We start from the raw sequence: 21714 nt of genomic DNA, 5'->3' as shown, positions 1-21714 counted from the left end.
AATAAGGCTTGGGGTTTTTTACATAATGCTCTCTAAACAAAGGCTGTCTCAGATGCCAAATGCACAAAATTCAAATATATGTAGCAAACTTATAATCTGAAGGCATGAATCAATAACTGAGCAAACTATAATCTAAATGGCATGAATTAATAATTATACTGATTAATAAACAAACAATAACTGATACAAGATAAGATACACTGGACATCCTGCAAGAGATCAGAAAGATATACATATATATAGAGCAGAGGAGTACTCTGGATGTGCACCTCCCACACCTCAAAGAAAACACCTCCAATGATCAAAGAACCACACAACTAAATACATCACCTGGTGCATACACTGCCCACTTCTGACCGGGGGAATCACAGTCGGGGATCAGAGCTCAGCAAGCCAGGGTTCAATCCGAGATAGACACATCTGCCCTCGCTCGGAATCCAAACTCCCAGTTTCTCAGCCTGCAACCCTCAGCTTTAAACACACTAGAAGATTCGTGAAATACCTCCTCCCACCACCAGATGAATTTTACCAGAACTGGCCAAGTTCCAAGCAAGCATCTCCATGGCAGTAAGGAGCTCTCAAGTCTTTCCCTCCATTCGCACTTCTTCCAGCCTCTGTCTTGACGAAGCTCTCACAAGGCCTTCCAGAGTACATTTAAACAAAAACAATCGCTCAGGAAAACAGCAAGACCTTGAATGTGAATAACCCAAACAACTTGCAAGCACTGCTGTGCATGCAGCAGCAAGGCAGAGTCAGACATGAGGCCATGTCAAAGGCAATAGTCAGCACCTATAATTCTCATCCACAAAACTTACAAGCACCACTGTGCACACAGAAAAGTTTGATGCAAGGTAAAGTCAGAAAGCAGGATGCCATGAGGCAATGTCAAAGAAAGACAGCAAGATTACAGGATGGAAGAGAAGCAAGTATATGCAGGACCATCCTACATTGAGGCTACGGTAAAATAACACACAAAAGTCAGTCAAAATGGTGCCGGTCGGAGGTCATCATAGGGTGCCAGACTACAAGAGTGGCTCTTTCACTACACCCAGGATATACAATGCCCATCACTGTTCTATGACTATGTTGTTAGAATTACTGTGCCAGAAAAACTCAAATAATTACAGACTGCTACTATAATGTGTCAGGTTCCTGTTAAAATACACATATGTGTGGGTGAGTGGGTGCGTATGCAGGAGAGAGTTTTGCAACAACACATTTCCTGAAAATCTGTCATTGCTTCAGCGAGTTCAACCAGTGCATGGCCGGTCATAGGAAGGCCAAGAGAACAGCAGGAGGTGACACAGACTCTAAGGGATAGTTGGGAAGGTTACCTCCCTTCTCCCCATCACTTTACCACACAACACTTGACAGATTGAGCTGTCAGAAGGTGATGGGGGCAGGCAAGGCTTGGTGATAAAGAAGGCAGCTTTGGACTCAAGCTGAGATCAGGGTCTAGATTAGGGCCAACATTGTATGTTATGTGATTAGGATTTCCATCAACAGTGATGCCATGAATGTACGGTAAGGTAGCTATCAGCATATGTACAGTTTCATATACACCAGTGTTATTTTTGATTATTCTTTGTGGTACAAAACACGTTGATTTCACATATCCTTGGGCAACCTGGCATAAAGCTTGAGGAAAACCTCCCACTGGTCCACTTACACAAACAATCAGGCGACTGAGTAGAACTGGCGTTCACTAAGTTTGCTAGCAAGAGAGACACCTGTGACCTCTGGACTTATGAAGATGGAAGCTGTCACTGCTGTCATAAAAGACTGGCTGAAATGCGCGCCACCCAACCCAGACACAGCAGAAGCAACCGCAAAGAAAGGGTGCGGATATTGCGCATTAGCCAAGCATGCCCTTCCTCACGGAAAGATCCCAAAGGGTCAGGCTGCCAACCTTCACATCAGAGACTAATATACTGATATACGGAGCCTCACAGGGATCGTCCCTCAGCCTCACTCTTTTCAACATATACATGACACTGCTCGCCAAGATCATCCAATCACAGCACATCACCGTCATCTCCTACACCGATTACACTCAACTCATCCTCTCCCTGATGGACAAAACAACCACCGCCCGAACCAACTTTACCAACTGCATGACCATGGTAGCAGGCTGGATACGAACCAACTGCCTGCAGCTCAACTTCGACAAGGTGGAAGTACTGGCCTTTGGCAAGAAGACCTCCCCACAGGACTCCACCTGGATGGCCGTCGGAGCAGGGATCAACACTTACACCCATAGACCAAGCAAGACAATTAGGGATCTTTCTAGGCGACAAGCTCAACATGACGGCTCAAGTCAACGCAGTGTGCACCGCCTGTTTTCACATCTGATGCAAGCTGCGAAAAACCTTCAAATTGTTACCTCAGAATGCCACATGGACCGTCGTGCAACCACTCATCACCTGTAGGCTGGGCTACAGCAACACTCTACGCCTGAATCTTCAAACAACTCCTACCAGACTCAAACCATCCAGAACTCCACTGCAAGACTCAGACTTAACCTCCCATGCTGCACTCTCATCACACAATTCCCCAGGAAGCTTTAATGGCTCCCCATTCACACATGCAGCTAATTCAAATTTCTGAAGTACACATACAAAGCCCTACACAACAGAGGACCAGAATACCTGAACATCAAGCAAGCAATCAATCAGGGATTTGCGAAGTGCGCTACTCACCCGTGAGGGTCTCAAGGCACAAGGGGGGAGGGTGCAGCTCCGAGTCAGCCGAAGAGCCAGGTCTTGAGGCTCTTCCTGAAGGTGTGCAGAGTGGGGTAGCGTCTGATGTTGATTGGGAGCTCGTTCCAGGTCTTTGCCGCATGCACTTTCACCAACCCACCAGACACCAACGCTCTGCTTCACTCACTCGCACACATTCCCTGCATTCCCAAAAGCAAAACTGGAGGCTGCTCATTCTCCTACATTGCACTGAAGACATTGAATGACTTCCCTTAACACAACAGAGCCTAGTCCTCACTTCTTGAGGACCGCAAGAAGTTGAAGACCTGGATCTTCGTATAAGCACCTTTGGAACCAAAAACTTACACAACTGCCCAAGAACCTGGAAACCCTCTCTGGTGATTAGTGCACTATACAAATCAATATAGCATAACATAATAAGAGTACCATGCAAGAGCTAAACAATGCTCAAACTGCCTACACCCTAAAAGGTTTGCTAGAGTCTGCAGAGGAAGTCACCGCACAATGATACAACGAGGAAGGGGATGTGCCCGATGCCAAGAAACAGTGGCTCTGACCTCACCACCAAAATTAATTACACCAAACTTGACACATAAGACATTCTAGATGACAAGGAAGAAATTTTTCCCCATTTCAGGCATAGTCTGGAGCCATGAACACCTCGGCAAGCTGAGACCAACGTGTTGCGTTCATGAGCAGGTACACCGGCAAGCTCTCTGTTTGACAAGGGGACATTTGTTCAAACATTGGAGGTCGAGTCCACCTCTGCATCCCACCAAAACAAAAACATTTGCCAATAGAGGAGACTCACCCATTCCCTTCTAGGTTGTTTTTGAGGGAAAGGTGTTCCATGCAAATATAACCTGCAATATCAAATTCTCTGTTGCCATCAGCTGGATAGAAATGCTGCTCAGCTGTTCCACTGCAGAAAATACCAAACTCATTCAGTTTGCAGCAGCAATCCAGGCCAAAAGTGTGGAAAACCTGCTGACAACATTTCAACACGTATTCCAAGCGTCGGAGAAGCTGCATGTAGCTTGAGGATACAATAAAAACTGATGTTTCAGATTAAATAAATGGAAAGACTTTGTACAAAGTGTGGCCAACTGTGATGTCTGCAATAATGAGCTCACACCCCATTGGAGGTTATGAGACAAACTCAGCGTCACAGACAGCGGTGTTCTCATTTGGGGCCATAAGATCGTCATTCCCCATACTCTCCGGCACACTAGACATCAGGGTGTGAACAAATCAAAAGCCAGGCTCCATGGTGTCTCAATAGCCTTCCCGACAGGCAAGTCCCCGTCATCACTGAGGAACCCAGCGTAGGGCTGAAACAGGACATCAGTGATGATTTTGGGTGCTTGACCAGATGGATGCCAAATGCTAGTGGTGTCAGATATTCAAAATGTTCAGTGGTGGAAATAACACCACCTAGTTTCAACAGACCAGGATTAATCTTGAAAAGACATTTGTGATTTTCAGACTTCCCAAGGCGGTGAAAGCAGGTAATGCCCTACTCTTTCAAGGGACGAAGTTCAAGGATGATCTGGAATGACTCAACAAAACTCACCGAAAGATCACACCTAGATGGCTTCAGGCAAATGGAGGAAGTAGAAATACTCATGGGAACCCTTAACATTTCAACAAAGCCATTAGAATCTACTTTGTGCAGCAGAATGGCATAGAGAGAGTTATCAATAACTTTCTTGGGGCCTATCGATGAACACCTCACAGTACCGGTCTCCGGCATACGTCATGTTCGGCTGTGACATGTTATATGGGATTCCCCATGACTCATTGTGCCTATTGCCGCCACTGGATGTGCTAGCCAGCATGAGTGGAGACACAACAACATCAGAGACAGCCCAGCTCGGCACTTGGAGTCAAATACCGATGTAGGCGACTAGGTACTGGTGCATAATTGGCAGTGTGGGGGAAAATTCTGTCTACTGTTTAAGAAACACCCACTCATGCTGACCAGCAGGCAGGGTGCCATGGTTACAGCAAGGAGAGGTAGTGACCAGGTTACCAGAACCATCTCAGCCATCAAGAAGTGACAAAGTGATTGCCTGGGAGGAAATGAATGCTCGGACTCTGCAGGCCTCCTCAGACCAGGACAAGTTTCACTCCCGATGAATATAACTCGTGCCCTAAGGTAAGTATACCTCGGGCTCTTGCCGTGCACTGCAAGTTACTCCACATATTACATCACTCATGACATCTTCTATGACATCATTGGTAATATCACTGTGCATGGCGGGGCATGAGTTATAGTTACGTTAGTGTGTGAGTTATAGTTACCTTAGGGCACGAGTTATAGTTACTTGAGATAACTATAACTGGTGAATTTCTGTGGTTGTTTGAGTTTACAACATTATGTTATAACTGAACCTTTCACCTAACTATAATGTTACTTTACTCTTTGGTTTAAGAATTGGCAAAGCCAGTAGGTCTCGCATTTCAGTTTTAACAGACCTTTTGTCTTTGCCAATGCTTTTTGTCGATACTGTTCCACATCGGCAAAAAGAAAATAAATGCTTGTTTGCCATGGGCAAAAAAACTGAAAAAAGTTGCTGCTGCGTGATAACGTATATGTGTGCATGTGTTTTGGAGAGAAATGGAGGCGGCACCAGGAAAGAAGTCATGAGTCCGTGTACGTAAACTTATTCAAAATTAATCCTTTTTATTCTTCTTCATATGAAATTTGGGAACACATAGGACAACAGCCAACGCGTTTCGTTCCTTTTAGTGGAACTTCATCAGGGCATAGTAGAGTATCAATTTCAATAAGGTTTCACTAGTATTATCCAGAGTAAAGGTCATCCAATAATAACCAAAGGAAGATGAGTCTAATATAATGTATTTTAGTACGCGTTATAGTCGACGCTCACATGTGCAGGGATGAACACAAGCTCCATTTTTCTATGGGAGCTTGTGCTACCTCCGATTTACGGCCACAGCACAAGCCCCCATAGGGAAATAGGAGTATGCAACCTCACCATGTGCCGTCGCATCGTAATTATGCGGTCGGGAACACCATCCGGAGGTCAGTCGTTCCCGATTCCGTGATGATGTGAGTTGGCTTATCTTTTGCCGCTTTGGGTTCCCCAGTGAATCTACTGTTTGATATGCACAATGTAAGAAAATGCATCTTTTTGCATCATCACCCCCAAAGTTTGGGACTGGTGCTGCTGGTTTTTCGACTCCGAGAGTGCACTGAGGCCTGCTATCCAGACCTCTGGGCCAGTGTTCCATTATAAAGTGTATGTTGAGTTGCAACCCCCAATTGGCATGAGCTGACTTACTTACAAGTTCCTAGTATATGGTACAAAGGGTACCCAGGGCATGTAAGTTAGAATATCCACCCTGGTGTGCAACATTGATTGTACCACCCTGTGTGTGACAAAGTACAAAATGTCTCCCAGCCTGTCACTGCAGCCTGGAAGAGCAGTTTTAAAAGTGCTACTTCGACTTTAGCTTTTAAACCACTGTCAAAGCGCCCCCACTACTCTTAACAATATATAAGTCTTCCCTAAGGAAGTCCTACAGAGTCAGACAGGGAGCAATATAATTCCAAATTCTTGTTTTTGCTGTGGAAACGTCAGTAGCCTGATTGGTCAGAGTTACTGGCTAACCACTCAGTCCAACTAACTTCCAAAAGGGACTACTTAAATGGGTACATCAAGGCATCAAATTAATTGTGGCATTAAACCATACTTGATTCCCATGTCGATTTTAATGTCACTTTTAGGGAAAGGCAACTTTTAGAAATTTGCCACTCTGTTGCCCAGTTTATCCAGTGGCCTTGCACAGTTGCTGGCCACAAGACAGCCGTCTGCCCTCCTGTGGAGTATTATGAACGACTCCGAGGCCCAGGAACAACAGAAGCCTGCTACATAGGGACGTGTTGCTTCCTCCTTGTAGGAATTATTGTGTGCCACGGGCAAGGCACAGGCCCAGGTCCGCACGCAACTTTGTAAAGTTTGGAAATATGGATTAATGGAGAGAAGCAACGGTGTGCATACCACCCCCCCAATTGAGTCCTCCTTATAGGAAGCCACACAGGATGTTCAACCAAAAGGCGAGCTTTAAAGGCGAAGACGCCTTTGCTGGGCAAATGGCGATCGTACTAATGTAGGGCTACCCCTTTGTTTAGGTAGACAGGGCAGCGGCGGTAACAGAGCGAGGTAACCAGTGGCCAAGCTTGTTTTCCCGTGGGTGTTTAGCCCACAGGTAGCCAGACCTCTAGGGTGGGCTACCACGTTCCTAACATCCAAGGAAGGGTTCAGACATCTTAACAGGGGGCAGAATAGAATAGGAGGCAATAGGATTGCTAATTGCCACACAGTTGTCACAGGGCCGGCGGGATCTGGTAGCCATTAGTTAATGACCGCATCATCCCCCAGGGCACTTTCTGGGTATAAATATGGCAGACAAGGTATCCTAAACCTCAGATCATGATAGAACTGGAGAAGAGACTGAAGAAGGGCTGCCTTGCTGACCCCTGGACCTGGCAAGAGAGGCTGCACCCTGTCGCACCTTAAGCTAGTAAAGGACGAGAGGACTGTGTCTGTGGTTCTTGGCTCGTGAAAATGTTGCTACCGAGCCAAGACCAAAGAAGTGTTTTAAAGAGTCAGTCGGCTGACCCCCTGGAAGCAGCACCAGGGACTTCAAAGCTGATGTAGCCCCTGTCAGCAAGTCAGTAGCCATATTCATCAATCACCATCCAAGAAACTGATCCTCGACGGCCAAACGTTGTGCCTGGGTCTGCTGGACTCGGGAATGTTGTCCGAGTCCAGATTGGTCTCCAAAGATGGACACCAGCCTTCACCAAAGGATAACACTGAACCCACTGTGTACAGAGATTGGTAGCCCAGCCGCAGCTAGCCTTCTACTGGCTCAAGGAGGACTTCGAGGGACACTGATCCCTGTGGCCAAAGCTACCCCACCTTACTCATGGACCAAGGAATAACCTCAGCTGACTACACCGCACCCAGAGCATCTTTCAGCATCTTGAATCCCCGGGATCAGGACCACTCCATTGAAGTCTATGGCGGTCTTGATGTAAAGTGTGGAACTGGACTTGAGACTGCTTCGCTGACCAGGTAACTGACAAGATTCTCTTTATTGGCCCCCTGACCTTCTCCCTGTTGGAATCGGTCACCCCACTCAGGGCAGAGTAGCCAAACACAACTCTTTGAAACTTTTCTAAAGTTTCTAAATTTACAGTTATCAATGCTTGTTTGCGCTTTGGACTAAAAAGCTGAGATTTACGTTTTACTTTTTCAAATCTATACCTCCGGAACCCTCTTATGGATGTTGCTCATCTTGGTGACAAAAACAGGTTTGCCAGTGTGTTACACAGTGAGGTCTCAGAACCATACCATATAATACACCAAACTCCTCACACACAACCTTACGCCAGCACCAGTCTTCAGGAAACTGGGGTTGTGTTATATCCTTTATACAGGATAAAGTCTTCTCTTGTGCCACAGAACAAAGTGTTCTCTTGAGTCATGCATAGGTTGTGTGTGTTCACTTACACCACAGAGTACACCTGCAGCTCAGGGGGCACCACTGACACAGGCTAGAAGAGTGGAGAGCGAGGGGGAAGCGGAGGCATTTAATGAGGCAAAAAATAACTTATAAAGAGGCGGCGGTGGAGAACCCACTTCTACTGTACTTCCCTTGTTCCCCCACCACACACTGCCAGAATCTAAGGTTTTTCACCACAACAGGAAGCCAGGCAGGGAACAAGGAAATTGCAAGCCAGCATGACACAGGCCTTCTTCGGCCGCGTAATGACACAATCCAGCCGAGCAGAGCCAGATGTTTCCAAGTCAGTAGCCTCACTCATGGGCTTATGAACGATGCAGTGTAAGAGTGTAAAGCAGCCACGCTCGCGTCAATAGAGGCCCAGATGAATGAATAGAACCCCTGTATGTGGCTGCTACATGTGAACGCCGTGCAGGAGGTGGAGGCTCAGCTTGAGGCACGTGTCCTCCATTTTAAGGTGGGGCTAGGGATCCAAGAGGCAGGTGACCCCCGTTTTAACACTGAGACTAGTGAACAAAATGTTAGGAGTTCTCCAATTTAGTTTGGAAGTAGCAAACAATGTGGCAGACGTCTTCCACTTAAGGGTAGGGAATAGTGGCTAGTGTTAGAGGCAGCCTCCATTTTAGCTAGGGAGTAATGACAAATGTGCAGGAGCCCTACATTTTAAGGTTGTGAGTAGTGACAAATGTGCAGGAGCCCTACATTTTAAGGTTGTGAGAAGTGACAAATATGCAAGAGACATCCATTTTAAGGAGGTGAGTAGTGACAAATGTGCAGGAGCCCTCCATTTTAAGGTTGTGAGTTGTGATAAATGTGGTACGAGCCCTCCATTTTAAGGTTGTGAGTTGTGATAAATGTGGTACGAGCCCTCCATTTTAAGGTTGTGAGTAGTGACAAATGTGCAGGAGCTCTACATTTTACGGTTGTGAGTAATGACAAATGTGCAGGAGCCCTACATTTTACGATTGTGAGTAGTGACAAATGTGCAGGAGCCCTACATTGTAAGGTTGTGAGTAGTGACAAATGTGCAGGAGCCATCCATTTTAAGGAGGTGAGTAGTGACAAATGTGCAGGAGCCCTCCATTTTAAGGTTGTGAGTTGTGATAAATGTGGTAGGAGCCCTCCATTTTAAGGTTGGGAGTAGTGACAAATGTGGTACGAGCCCTCCATTTTAAGGTTGTGAGTATTGACAATTGCGCAGGAGCCCTCCATTTTAAGGTTGTGAGTTGTGATAAATGCGGTAAGAGCCCTCCATTTTAAGGTTGTGAGTAGTGACAAATGTGCAGGGGCCCTCCATGTTAAGGTTGTGAGTTGTGATAAATGTGGTACGAGCCCTCCATTTTAAGGTTTTGAGTAGTGACAAATATGCAGGAGCCCTCCATTTTAAGGTTGTGAGTAGTGAGAAATGTGGTACGAGCCCTCCATTTTAAGGTTGGGAGTAGTGACAAATGTGGTACGAGCCCTCCATTTTAAGGTTGGGAGTAGTGACAAATGTGGTACGAGCCCTCCTTTTTAAGGTTGTGAGTAGTGACGAATGTGGTACGAACCCTCCATTTTAAGGTTGTGAGTATTGACAAATGTGCAGGAGCCCTCCATTTTAAGGTTGTGAGTAGAGACAAATGTGGTACAAGCCCTCCATTTCAAGGTTGTGAGTAGTGGCAGATATGGTACGAGCCCTGCATTTTAAGTTTGTGAATATTGACAATTGTGCAGGAGCCCTCCATTTTAAGGTTGTGAGTAGTGACAAATGTGGTACCAGCTCTCCATTTCAATGTTGTGAGTAGTGACATATGAGCAGGAGCCCTGCATTTTAAGGTTATTAGTGACAAATGTGTTACGAGCCCTCCATTTTAAGGTTGTGAGTAGTGACAAATGTGGTACGAGCCCTCCATTTTAAGGTTGTGAGTATTGACAAATGTGCTGGAGCCCTCCATTTTAAGGTTGTGAGTAGAGACAAATGTGGTACAAGCCCTCCATTTCAAGGTTGTGAGTAGTGGCAAATGTGGTACGAGCCCTCCATTTTAAGTTTGAGAGTATTGACAATTGTGCAGGAGCCCTCCATTTTAAGGTTGTGAGTAGTGACAAATGTGGTACCAGCCCTCCATTTCAATGTTGTGAGTAGTGACATATGTGCAGGAGGCCTGCATTTTAAGGTTATTAGTGACAAATGTGTTACGAGCTCTCCATTTTAAGGTTGTGAGTAGTGACAAATGTGGTGCCAGCCCTCCATTTTAAGGTTGTGAGTTTTGACAAATGTGCAAGAGCCCTCCATTTTAAGGTTGTGAGTAGTGACAAATGTGGTACGAGCCGTCCATTTTAAGGATTTGAGTAGTGGCAAATGTGGTACGAGCCCTCCATTTTAAGGTTGTGAGTAGTGACAAATGTGCTACAAGCTCTCCATTTTAGGGTTGTGAGTAGTGACAAATGTGCAGGAGCCCTCCATTTTAAAGTTGTGAGTATTGACAAATGTGCAGGAGCCCTCCATTTTAAGGTTGTGAGTAGTGACAAATGTGGTATGAGTCCTCCATTTTAAGGTTGTGAGTATTGACAAATGATCAGGAGGCCTCCATTTTAAGGTTGTGGTGTGTAGGGACAGATGTAGTACAACCCCTTCATTTTAAGGTTGTGAGTAGTGACAAATGTGGTACGAGCCCTCCATTTTAAGGTTGTGAGTAGTGACAAATGTGGTACCAGCCCTCCATTTTAAGGTTGTGAGTATTGACAAATGTGCAGAAGCCCTCCATTTTAAGGTTGTGAGTTTTGACAAATGTGCAGGAGCCCTCCATTTTAAGGTTGTGAGTAGTGACAAATGTGGTACGAGCCGTCCATTTTAAGGTTTTGAGTAGTGACGAATGTGGTACGAGCCCTCCATTTTAAGGTTGTGAGTATTGACAAATGTGCAGGAGCCCTCCATTTTAAGGTTGTGAGTAGAGACAAATGTGGTACAAGCCCTCCATTTCAAGGTTGTGAGTAGTGGCAGATATGGTACGAGCCCTGCATTTTAAGTTTGTGAATATTGACAATTGTGCAGGAGCCCTCCATTTTAAGGTTGTGAGTAGTGACAAATGTGGTACCAGCCCTCCATTTCAATGTTGTGAGTAGTGACATATGAGCAGGAGCCCTGCATTTTAAGGTTATTAGTGACAAATGTGTTACGAGCCCTCCATTTTAAGGTTGTGAGTAGTGACAAATGTGGTACGAGCCCTCCATTTTAAGGTTGTGAGTATTGACAAATGTGCTCGAGCCCTCCATTTTAAGGTTGTGAGTAGAGACAAATGTGGTACAAGCCCTCCATTTCAAGGTTGTGAGTAGTGGCAAATGTGGTACGAGCCCTCCATTTTAAGTTTGAGAGTATTGACAATTGTGCAGGAGCCCTCCATTTTAAGGTTGTGAGTAGTGACAAATGTGGTACCAGCCCTCCATTTCAATGTTGTGAGTAGTGACATATGTGCAGGAGCCCTGCATTTTAAGGTTATTAGTGACAAATGTGTTACGAGCTCTCCATTTTAAGGTTGTGAGTAGTGACAAATGTGGTGCCAGCCCTCCATTTTAAGGTTGTGAGTTTTGACAAATGTGCAAGAGCCCTCCATTTTAAGGTTGTGAGTAGTGACAAATGTGGTACGAGCCGTCCATTTTAAGGATTTGAGTAGTGGCAAATGTTGTACGAGCCCTCCATTTTAAGGTTGTGAGTAGTGACAAATGTGCTACAAGCTCTCCATTTTAGGGTTGTGAGTAGTGACAAATGTGCAGGAGCCCTCCATTTTAAAGTTGTGAGTATTGACAAATGTGCAGGAGCCCTCCATTTTAAGGTTGTGAGTAGTGACAAATGTGGTATGAGTCCTCCATTTTAAGGTTGTGAGTATTGACAAATGATCAGGAGGCCTCCATTTTAAGGTTGTAAGTAGTGACAAATGTGGCAGTAGTCCTCCATTTTAAGGTTGTGGTGTGTAGGGACAGATGTAGTACAACCCCTTCATTTTAAGGTTGTGAGTAGTGACAAATGTGGTACGAGCCCTTCATTTTAAGGTTGTGAGTAGTGACAAATGTGGTACCAGCCCTCCATTTTAAGGTTGTGAGTATTGACAAATGTGCAGAAGCCCTCCATTTTAAGGTTGTGAGTTTTGACAAATGTGCAGGAGCCCTCCATTTTAAGGTTGTGAGTAGTGACAAATGTGGTACGAGCCGTCCATTTTAAGGTTTTGAGTAGTGACAAATGTGGTACGAGCCCTCCATTTTAAGGTTGTGAGTATTGACAATTGCGCAGGAGCCCTCCATTTTAAGGTTGTGAGTTGTGATAAATGTGGTAAGAGCCCTCCATTTTAAGGTTGTGAGTAGTGACAAATGTGCAGGAGCCCTCCATGTTAAGGTTGTGAGTTGTGATAAATGTGGTACGAGCCCTCCATTTTAAGGTTGTGAGTAGTGACAAATGTGCAGGAGCCCTCCATTTTAAGGTTGTGAGTAGTGAGAAATGTGGTACGAGCCCTCCATTTTAAGGTTGGGAGTAGTGACAAATGTGGTACGAGCCCTCCATTTTAAGGTTGGGAGTAGTGACAAATGTGGTACGAGCCCTCCTTTTTAAGGTTGTGAGTAGGGACGAATGTGGTACGAGCCCTCCATTTTAAGGTTGTGAGTATTGACAAATGTGCAGGAGCCCTCCATTTTAAGGTTGTGAGTAGAGACAAATGTGGTACAAGCCCTCCATTTCAAGGTTGTGAGTAGTGGCAAATATGGTACGAGCCCTGCATTTTAAGTTTGTGAATATTGACAATTGTGCAGGAGCCCTCCATTTTAAGGTTGTGAGTAGTGACAAATGTGGTACCAGCCCTCCATTTCAATGTTGTGAGTAGTGACATATGAGCAGGAGCCCTGCATTTTAAGGTTATTAGTGACAAATGTGTTACGAGCCCTCCATTTTAAGGTTGTGAGTAGTGACAAATGTGGTACGAGCCCTCCATTTTAAGGTTGTGAGTATTGACAAATGTGCTGGAGCCCTCCATTTTAAGGTTGTGAGTAGAGACAAATGTGGTACAAGCCCTCCATTTCAAGGTTGTGAGTAGTGACAAATGTGGTACGAGCCGTCCATTTTAAAGGATTTGAGTAGTGGCAAATGTGGTACGAGCCCTCCATTTTAAGGTTGTGAGTAGTGACAAATGTGCTACAAGCTCTCCATTTTAAGGTTGTGAGTAGTGACAAATGTGCAGGAGCCCTCCATTTTAAAGTTGTGAGTATTGACAAATGTGCAGGAGCCCTCCATTTTAAGGTTGTGAGTAGTGACAAATGTGGTATGAGTCCTCCATTTTAAGGTTGTGAGTATTGACAAATGATCAGGAGGCCTCCATTTTAAGGTTGTAAGTAGTGACAAATGTGGCAGTAGTCCTCCATTTTAAGGTTGTGGTGTGTAGGGACAGATGTAGTACAACCCCTTCATTTTAAGGTTGTGAGTAGTGACAAATGTGGTACGAGCCCTCCATTTTAAGGTTGTGAGTAGTGACAAATGTGGTACCAGCCCTCCATTTTAAGGTTGTGAGTATTGACAAATGTGCAGAAGCCCTCCATTTTAAGGTTGTGAGTTTTGACAAATGTGCAGGAGCCCTCCATTTTAAGGTTGTGAGTAGTGACAAATGTGGTACGAGCCGTCCATTTTAAGGTTTTGAGTAGTGACAAATGTGGTACGAGCCCTCCATTTTAAGGTTGTGAGTAGTGACAAATGTGCAGGAGCCCTCCATTTTAAGGTTGTGAGTAGTGACAAATGTGGTATGAGCCCTCCATTTTAAGGTTGTTAGTGACAAATGTGGTACGAGCTCTCCATTTTAAGGTTGTGAGTAGTGACAAATGTGCTACAAGCTCTCCATTTTAAGGTTTTGAGTAGTGACAAATGTGGTACGAGCCCTCCATTTTAAGGTTGTGAGTAGTGACAAATGTGCAGGAGCCCTCCATTTTAAGGTTGTGAGTAGTGACAAATGTGGTATGAGCCCTCCATTTTAAGGTTGTTAGTGACAAATGTGGTACGAGCCCTCCATTTTAAGGTTTTGAGTAGTGACAAATGTGCTACAAGCTCTCCATTTTAAGGTTGTGAGTATTGACAAATGTGCAGGAGCCCTCCATTTTAAAGTTGTGAGTATTGACAAATGTGCAGGGGCCCTCCATTTTAAGGTTGTGAGTAGTGACAAATGTGGTACGAGTCCTCCATTTTAAGGTTGTGAGTATTGACAAATGATCAGGAGGCCTCCATTTTAAGGTTGTGAGTAGGGACAGATGTGGTACAACCCCTTCATTTTAAGGTTGTGAGTAGTGGCAAATGTGGTACCAGCCCTCCATTTTAAGGTTGTGGGTATTGACAAATGTGCAGGAGCCCTCCATTTTAAGGTTGTGAGTTTTGACAAATGTGCAGGAGCCCTCCATTTTTTAGGTTGTGAGTAGTGACAAATGTGGTTACAGCCGTCCATTTTAAGGTTTTGAGTAGTGACAAATGTGGTACGAGCCCTCCATTTTAAGGTTATGAGTAGTGACAAATGCGCAGGAGCCCTCCATTTTAAGGTTGTGAGCAGTGACAAATGTGGTACGAGCCCTCCATTTTAAGGTTTTTAGTGACAAATGTGGTACGAGCCCTCCATTTTAAGGTTGTGAGTAGTGACACGTGCTACAAGCTCTCCATTTTAAGGTTGTCAGTATTGACAAATGTACAGGAGCCCTCCAGTTTAAAGTTGTGAGTATTGACAAATGTGCAGGAGCCCTCCATTTTAAAGTTGTGAGTATTGACAAATGTGCAGGAGCCCTCCATTTTAAGGTTGTGAGTAGTGACAAATGTGGTATGAGTCCTCCATTTTAAGGTTGTGAGTATTGACAAATGATCAGGAGGCCTCCATTTTAAGGTTGTAAGTAGTGACAAATGTGGCAGTAGTCCTCCATTTTAAGGTTGTGGTGTGTAGGGACAGATGTAGTACAACCCCTTCATTTTAAGGTTGTGAGTAGTGACAAATGTGGTACGAGCCCTCCATTTTAAGGTTGTGAGTAGTGACAAATGTGATACCAGCCCTCCATTTTAAGGTTGTGAGTATTGACAAATGTGCAGAAGCCCTCCATTTTAAGGTTGTGAGTTTTGACAAATGTGCAGGAGCCCTCCATTTTAAGGTTGTGAGTAGTGACAAATGTGGTACGAGCCGTCCATTTTAAGGTTTTGAGTAGTGACAAATGTGGTACGAGCCCTCCATTTTAAGGTTGTGAGTAGTGACAAATGTGCAGGAGCCCTCCATTTTAAGGTTGTGAGTAGTGACAAATGTGGTATGAGCCCTCCATTTTAAGGTTGTTAGTGACAAATGTGGTACGAGCCCTCCATTTTAAGGTTGTGATTAGTGACAAATGTGCTACAAGCTCTCCATTTTAAGGTTTTGAGTAGTGACAAATGTGGTACGAGCCCTCCATTTTAAGGTTGTGAGTAGTGACAAATGTGCAGGAGCCCTCCATTTTAAGGTTGTGAGTAGTGACAAATGTGGTACGAGCCCTCCATTTTAAGGTTGTTAGTGACAAATGTGGTACGAGCCCTCCATTTTAAGGTTTTGAGTAGTGACAAATGTGCTACAAGCTCTCCATTTTAAGGTTGTGAGTATTGACAAATGTGCAGGAGCCCTCCATTTTAAAGTTGTGAGTATTGACAAATGTGCAGGGGCCCTCCATTTTAAGGTTGTGAGTAGTGACAAATGTGGTACGAGTCCTCCATTTTAAGGTTGTGAGTATTGACAAATGATCAGGAGGCCTCCATTTTAAGGTTGTGAGTAGGGACAGATGTGGTACAACCCCTTCATTTTAAGGTTGTGAGTAGTGGCAAATGTGGTACCAGCCCTCCATTTTAAGGTTGTGAGTATTGACAAATGTGCAGGAGCCCTCCATTTTAAGGTTGTGAGTTTTGACAAATGTACAGGAGCCCTCCATTTTAAGGTTGTGAGTAGTGACAAATGTGGTTACAGCCGTCCATTTTAAGGTTTTGAGTAGTGACAAATGTGGTACGAGCCCTCCATTTTAAGGTTATGAGTAGTGACAAATGCGCAGGAGCCCTCCATTTTAAGGTTGTGAGTAGTGACAAATGTGGTACGAGCCCTCCATTTTAAGGTTTTTAGTGACAAATGTGGTACGAGCCCTCCATTTTAAGGTTGTGAGTAGTGACAAATGTGCTACAAGCTCTCCATTTTAAGGTTGTCAGTATTGACAAATGTGTAGGAGCCCTCCATTTTAAAGTTGTGAGTATTGACAAATGTGCAGGAGCCCTCCATTTTAAAGTTGTGAGTAGTGACAAATGTGGTACGAGTCCTCCAGTTTAAGGTTGTGAGTATTGACAAATGATCAGGAGGTCTCCATTTTAAGGTTGTGAGTAGTGACAAATGTGGCAGTAGTCCACCATGTTAAGGTTGTGAGTAGGGACAGATGTGGTACAACCCCTTCATTTTAAGGTTATTAGTAGTGACAAATGTGGTATGAGCCCTCCATTTTAAGGTTGTGAGTAGTGATAAATGTGGTACGAGCCCTCCATTTTAAGGTTGTGAGTAGGGACAAATGTGGTATAAACCCTTCATTTTAAGGTTGTGAGTAGTGACTAATGTGGCAGGAACCCTCCATTTTAAGGTTGTGAGTATTGACAAATGTGCAGGAGCCCTCCATTTTAAAGTTGTGAGTATTGACAAATGTGCAGGAACCCTCCATTTTAAGGTTGTGAGTAGTGACAAATGTGGTACCAGCACTCTATTTTAGTTTGGCTGCAGTTAAAGTCAAATGCTTGCTCTGATCCAGTCACTACTAAGTCACGAAAACTAACTTTGCCATGTTAGAAATAAATAAAATCAAAAATCAGTTTCAGTTTGAAATAATGTTTACATAGACAAGTTACTCTCTTAAACTGAAAGAATACATATGTATAAAACATAACTAAATAGTTTTTTTACTGAGTTGTAGAAAGTTTGCGATCAATCGCCGCATCTGAAAACTACCTGTTTACAATCAAATTTGCAGTAGCTGCACGAAACAGGACATCATAAAGTAGTGGTTTTAGGGTCTTTTGCAACAAACCTAAGAACATTAAATAATCCAATAATATTGCGAGAATGGCAATTACTATGAAAGGCACAGATGCAGTTCTCCTCATTACGTTTGATCCTAGCTGCCACTGGTGCAGGGACGGAGAACACGGCATTAAAACCAGTGCGAAATTGGGGGCGTGGCTTGACTGCCCAAGATGGCAGACGCAACTCAGTGAGGCTCCCAGTGAGCCCAGGAAATCCGTCAAATATCCGGCAGATCCTTCTGCCATAGAAGGCCACACACACTGCATGACCCTGAAGCAGTGCATTAACAAGCATTGAAAATGCAATAGGTCTCGCCTTTGATTAAATTAAAGGCCTTTGCTTGGCTAATGGTATTGTATAGCAAAGCAAATGGCTTTAACTTAATGAAAGGCGAGAGCTATTGCATTTTTAATGCTTGTTAAGAACTGTAGGAACCTTACAAAAAATGGTTCTTTAGCTCTGTAGACAGAACTGCAAGTTTGAGTGGCATAACAATTAACTTAAGTGTATTACCAGTTGCAGGGAGGTAAAGGATCATGAGCAATTGTTACAACAGATAGTGGTATCTTTTGCAGCAAGAGAGAGCCACTCCCTCTGTCTGAATAACACAAGACAAGCTTTTGGTGCTGATTGTTGGTTTGGGTTAAATGGTGCCTTTCTTTTAAATGTCCCAAGTTATCGAGCTTCCTGACACTTGGAGGGTTGGGTTCAGGGAAGTCAAGAGATGTCGAATCAATGCCTTTAGCCACGTCAGGCTCTGGCGAGTTTCTGGCATTATCACTAGATGGATTCACCCGATGCTCCTTTTTGCGATCCTCCAGAGAACCTTCAGTGGCAACCTGTCTCCCTAGATCACAGTCAACAATACATTGATCATTACGGTTGCTTATGGAAGCTGGGGCGGTATCTCGGTTGGCGTTTTCTGCAACTTCGCTAATCTCCAATCCGGCAGGTTGGTTACTTGCATCAAGAAATAGGGCACCCTCAGTAGATGAAACCTTTGTACTGCTCAAAGGAGGAGCAAAACCACCCTGAATGGTGCCTGTGCTGTCATCCTGCGTAGAAAGTCCATCTTGTTCCAATGGCCCATCTGGGTTGTTCTCTGCAAGTGTGCTGTCCTCTTGAATATCTCTTTTCCCGCTTGCCTCCCCTTCCACGCTGTCCTCCTCTTCTTGGTCTCCGGCGGTAGTGTTAAGTCCTCGGGTGTCGGCATAGGCTACAGTGAGGGTACACCAGGGTGGGAATGACACTGCGGGCCCGGAGTTGGTATTCGCTCTCGTGGCCTCGAAGTCTCTTGAGATAGCGGCTCTTCATGGCCAGCCAGGTGTGTCTGGTGAGCTGCACACGGCTCATCTCCTTCCAGACCGCTGTACCCGTGACAGCGGCACCGACAGCAGCATGGTCACGAAGGTACATGAAGATGGCCAAGTCCTCGGCGCGGGTGAAGGAGCTGTAACCGTTGGAGCGGCCCGGGACTAGCTCGTGAGAGCAGCATCGTTGTGTGGGGAGCACCTCGGGGACCAAGCGGTAAGCATCAGGGTCTAAAAGTTCTCCGGCCCTCACGCACTCCGCCACGAAGCGAGGGGAGATGTAGACGTCAGGCCCGGCCTTGAAGCCTTCCCCGGGCGGTGCCAGGAGCAGTGCCCTCGGCTGCCGCAGCCGGCACAACAACCCTCCCCCATGTTCGATGAGTGGGGACAGCAGCCGCTTCTAGGGCCCCGGTGGCACGTAAAAATGCATAGGGCTACCATCCTCCTGAAGAAATAGGGTGCTGGAATGAGTGAGAGGTGCAGCGACTAACTTCTAACTCTTTCAACGCCTCTGATGAGGGAGATTGCACAGTAACTGGCCAGCCAGGCAGGTGCGCGTTACCTGGCCCCGATTCAAACACAACCGTTAACGCTTGCGCTATGACTGAGTCACTACTCTAACTACTGCAGGAGTTAATTGGAGATCAACAGAGTGCTTCCTGAAGAACAGAAGTGTTCCATCTCAGAATAAAACTCAATTCCCTTAAAAAACAAGCATTAAAAATGCAACAGGTCTCGGCTTTGTAAAAGTTAAAGCAATTCTGTTTTTTTCAATTAGGTGGCTTTTTAGCTTTGGTTTATTAGTGTCTTTCAAACTTTCATATACATAACATGCATATGTATGCTTATATGTATATGTATGCATGCATTTATATTTATATAGATATGCAGATATATATATATATATATATATATATATATACATACATATATACATCAAAAACAGGTGCCCTCTGCACAGAAGCGCACTCGAGACAGCGCCGGTTTGTGGTAACCTTTATTCTGGAAAGAGCAGGATACATCGCGTGAGTCAATGTGTCCAGTTGCTGCTTAAAATCACGACGCGTTTCGGGCGGAACGCCCTTCTTCCTGGTGCTCAACAGCAACACTCGGCATCACGCAGCTGTTCCATTCGGACCAATTATCTGCCCACAGATGGGCCAATCATATAGGAGGTCCGCCCCAGATGCATTCTGGGACCTGCAGTGCGTGTCAATTCCATTGCCACAATCTTCTTGCTGCCAAATAAATGGAATTAAGCCCTGGATGGGCCCCACCGATATGCTCCAGCTCGTAATACACCCAAGCGCTGCTCCATAGAACTCAGTGAATACCCAGTCCTCCGGCCCCCTTTTCACAATCCTAGGGGTGGTGCATCTTCCCGCGGCTGGGCGGCCGCGAATAACATCAAAAACAGGTGCCCTCTGCACAGAAGCGCACTCGAGACAGCGCCGGTTTGTGGTAACCTTTATTCCGGAAAGAGCAGGATACATAGCGTGAGTCAATGTGTCCAGTTGCTGCTTAAAGTCACGACGCGTTTCGGGCGGAACGCCCTTCTTCCTGGTGCTCAACAGCAACACTCGGCATCACGCAGCTGTTCCATTCGGACCAATTATCTGCCCACAGATGGGCCAATCATATAGGAGGTCCGCCCCAGATGCATTCTGGGACCTGCAGTGCGTGTCAATCCCATTGCCACAATCTTCTTGCTGCCAAATAAATGGAATTAAGCCCTGGATGGGCCCCACCGATATGCTCCAGCTCGTAATACACCCAAGCGCTGCTCCATAGAACTCAGTGAATACCCAGTCCTCCGGCCCCCTTTTCACAATCCTAGGGGTGGTGCATCTTCCCGCGGCTGGACGGCCGCGAATAACATCAAAAACAGGTGCCCTCTGCACAGAAGCGCACTCGAGACAGCGCCGGTTTGTGGTAACCTTTATTCTGGAAAGAGCAGGATACATAGCGTGAGTCAATGTGTCCAGTTGCTGCTTAAAATCACGACGCGTTTCGGGCGGAACGCCCTTCTTTCTGGTGCTCAACAGCAACACTCGGCATCACGCAGCTGTTCCATTCGGACCAATTATCTGCCCACAGATGGGCCAATCATATAGGAGGTCCGCCCCAGATGCATTCTGGGACCTGCAGTGCGTGTCAATCCCATTGCCACAATCTTCTTGCTGCCAAATAAATGGAATTAAGCCCTGGATGGGCCCCACCGATATGCTCCAGCTCGTAATACACCCAAGCGCTGCTCCATAGAACTCAGTGAATACCCAGTCCTCCGGCCCCCTTTTCACAATCCTAGGGGTGGTGCATCTTCCCGCGGCTGGGCGGCCGCGAATAACATCAAAAACAGGTGCCCTCTGCACAGAAGCGCACTCGAGACAGCGCCGGTTTGTGGTAACCTTTATTCTGGAAAGAGCAGGATACATAGCGTGAGTCAATGTGTCCAGTTGCTGCTTCAAATCACGTCGCGTTTCGGGCGGAACGCCCTTCTTCCTGGTGCTCAACAGCAACACTCGGCATCACGCAGCTGTTCCATTCGGACCAATTATCTGCCCACAGATGGGCCAATCATATAGGAGGTCCGCCCCAGATGCATTCTGGGACCTGCAGCGCGTGTCAATCCCATTGCCACAATCTTCTTGCTGCCAAATAAATGGAATTAAGCCCTGGATGGGCCCCACCGATATGCTCCAGCTCGTAATACACCCAAGCGCTGCTCCATAGAACTCAGTGAAAACCCAGTCCTCCGGTCCCCTTTTCATAATCCTAGAGATGGTGCATCTTCCCGTGGCTGGGCGGCCGCGAATAACATCAAAAACAGGTGCCCTCTGCACAGAAGCGCACTCGAGACAGCGCCGGTTTGTGGTAACCTTTATTCTGGAAAGAGCAGGATACATAGCGTGAGTCAATGTGTCCAGTTGCTGCTTAAAATCACGACGCGTTTCGGGCGGAACGCCCTTCTTCCTGGTGCTCAACAGCAACACTCGGCATCACGCAGCTGTTCCATTCGGACCAATTATCTGCCCACAGATGGGCCAATCATATAGGAGGTCCACCCCAGAT

General features: G+C 45.7%; 1 protein-coding gene and 1 pseudogene across 3 annotated transcripts in view; both read right to left on the bottom strand.

The window, feature by feature from the left end:
- BTBD19 (BTB domain containing 19) overlaps positions 1–21714 on the bottom strand; it is a 1273384-nt gene that overhangs the window by 629428 nt on the left and 622242 nt on the right. The window lies entirely within an intron of this gene.
- Positions 17842–21714, bottom strand: part of LOC146835215 (uncharacterized) — a 67449-nt pseudogene continuing 63576 nt past the window's right edge.

The sequence above is a fragment of the Triturus cristatus genome, chromosome 4_2, assembly GCF_964204655.1.
Source record: "Triturus cristatus chromosome 4_2, aTriCri1.1, whole genome shotgun sequence".
In the NCBI taxonomy this organism is placed as follows: Eukaryota; Metazoa; Chordata; class Amphibia; order Caudata; family Salamandridae; genus Triturus; species Triturus cristatus.
The sequence above is the reverse complement of the archived record's forward strand: the minus strand, read 5'-3'. Positions and strand labels throughout refer to the sequence as shown.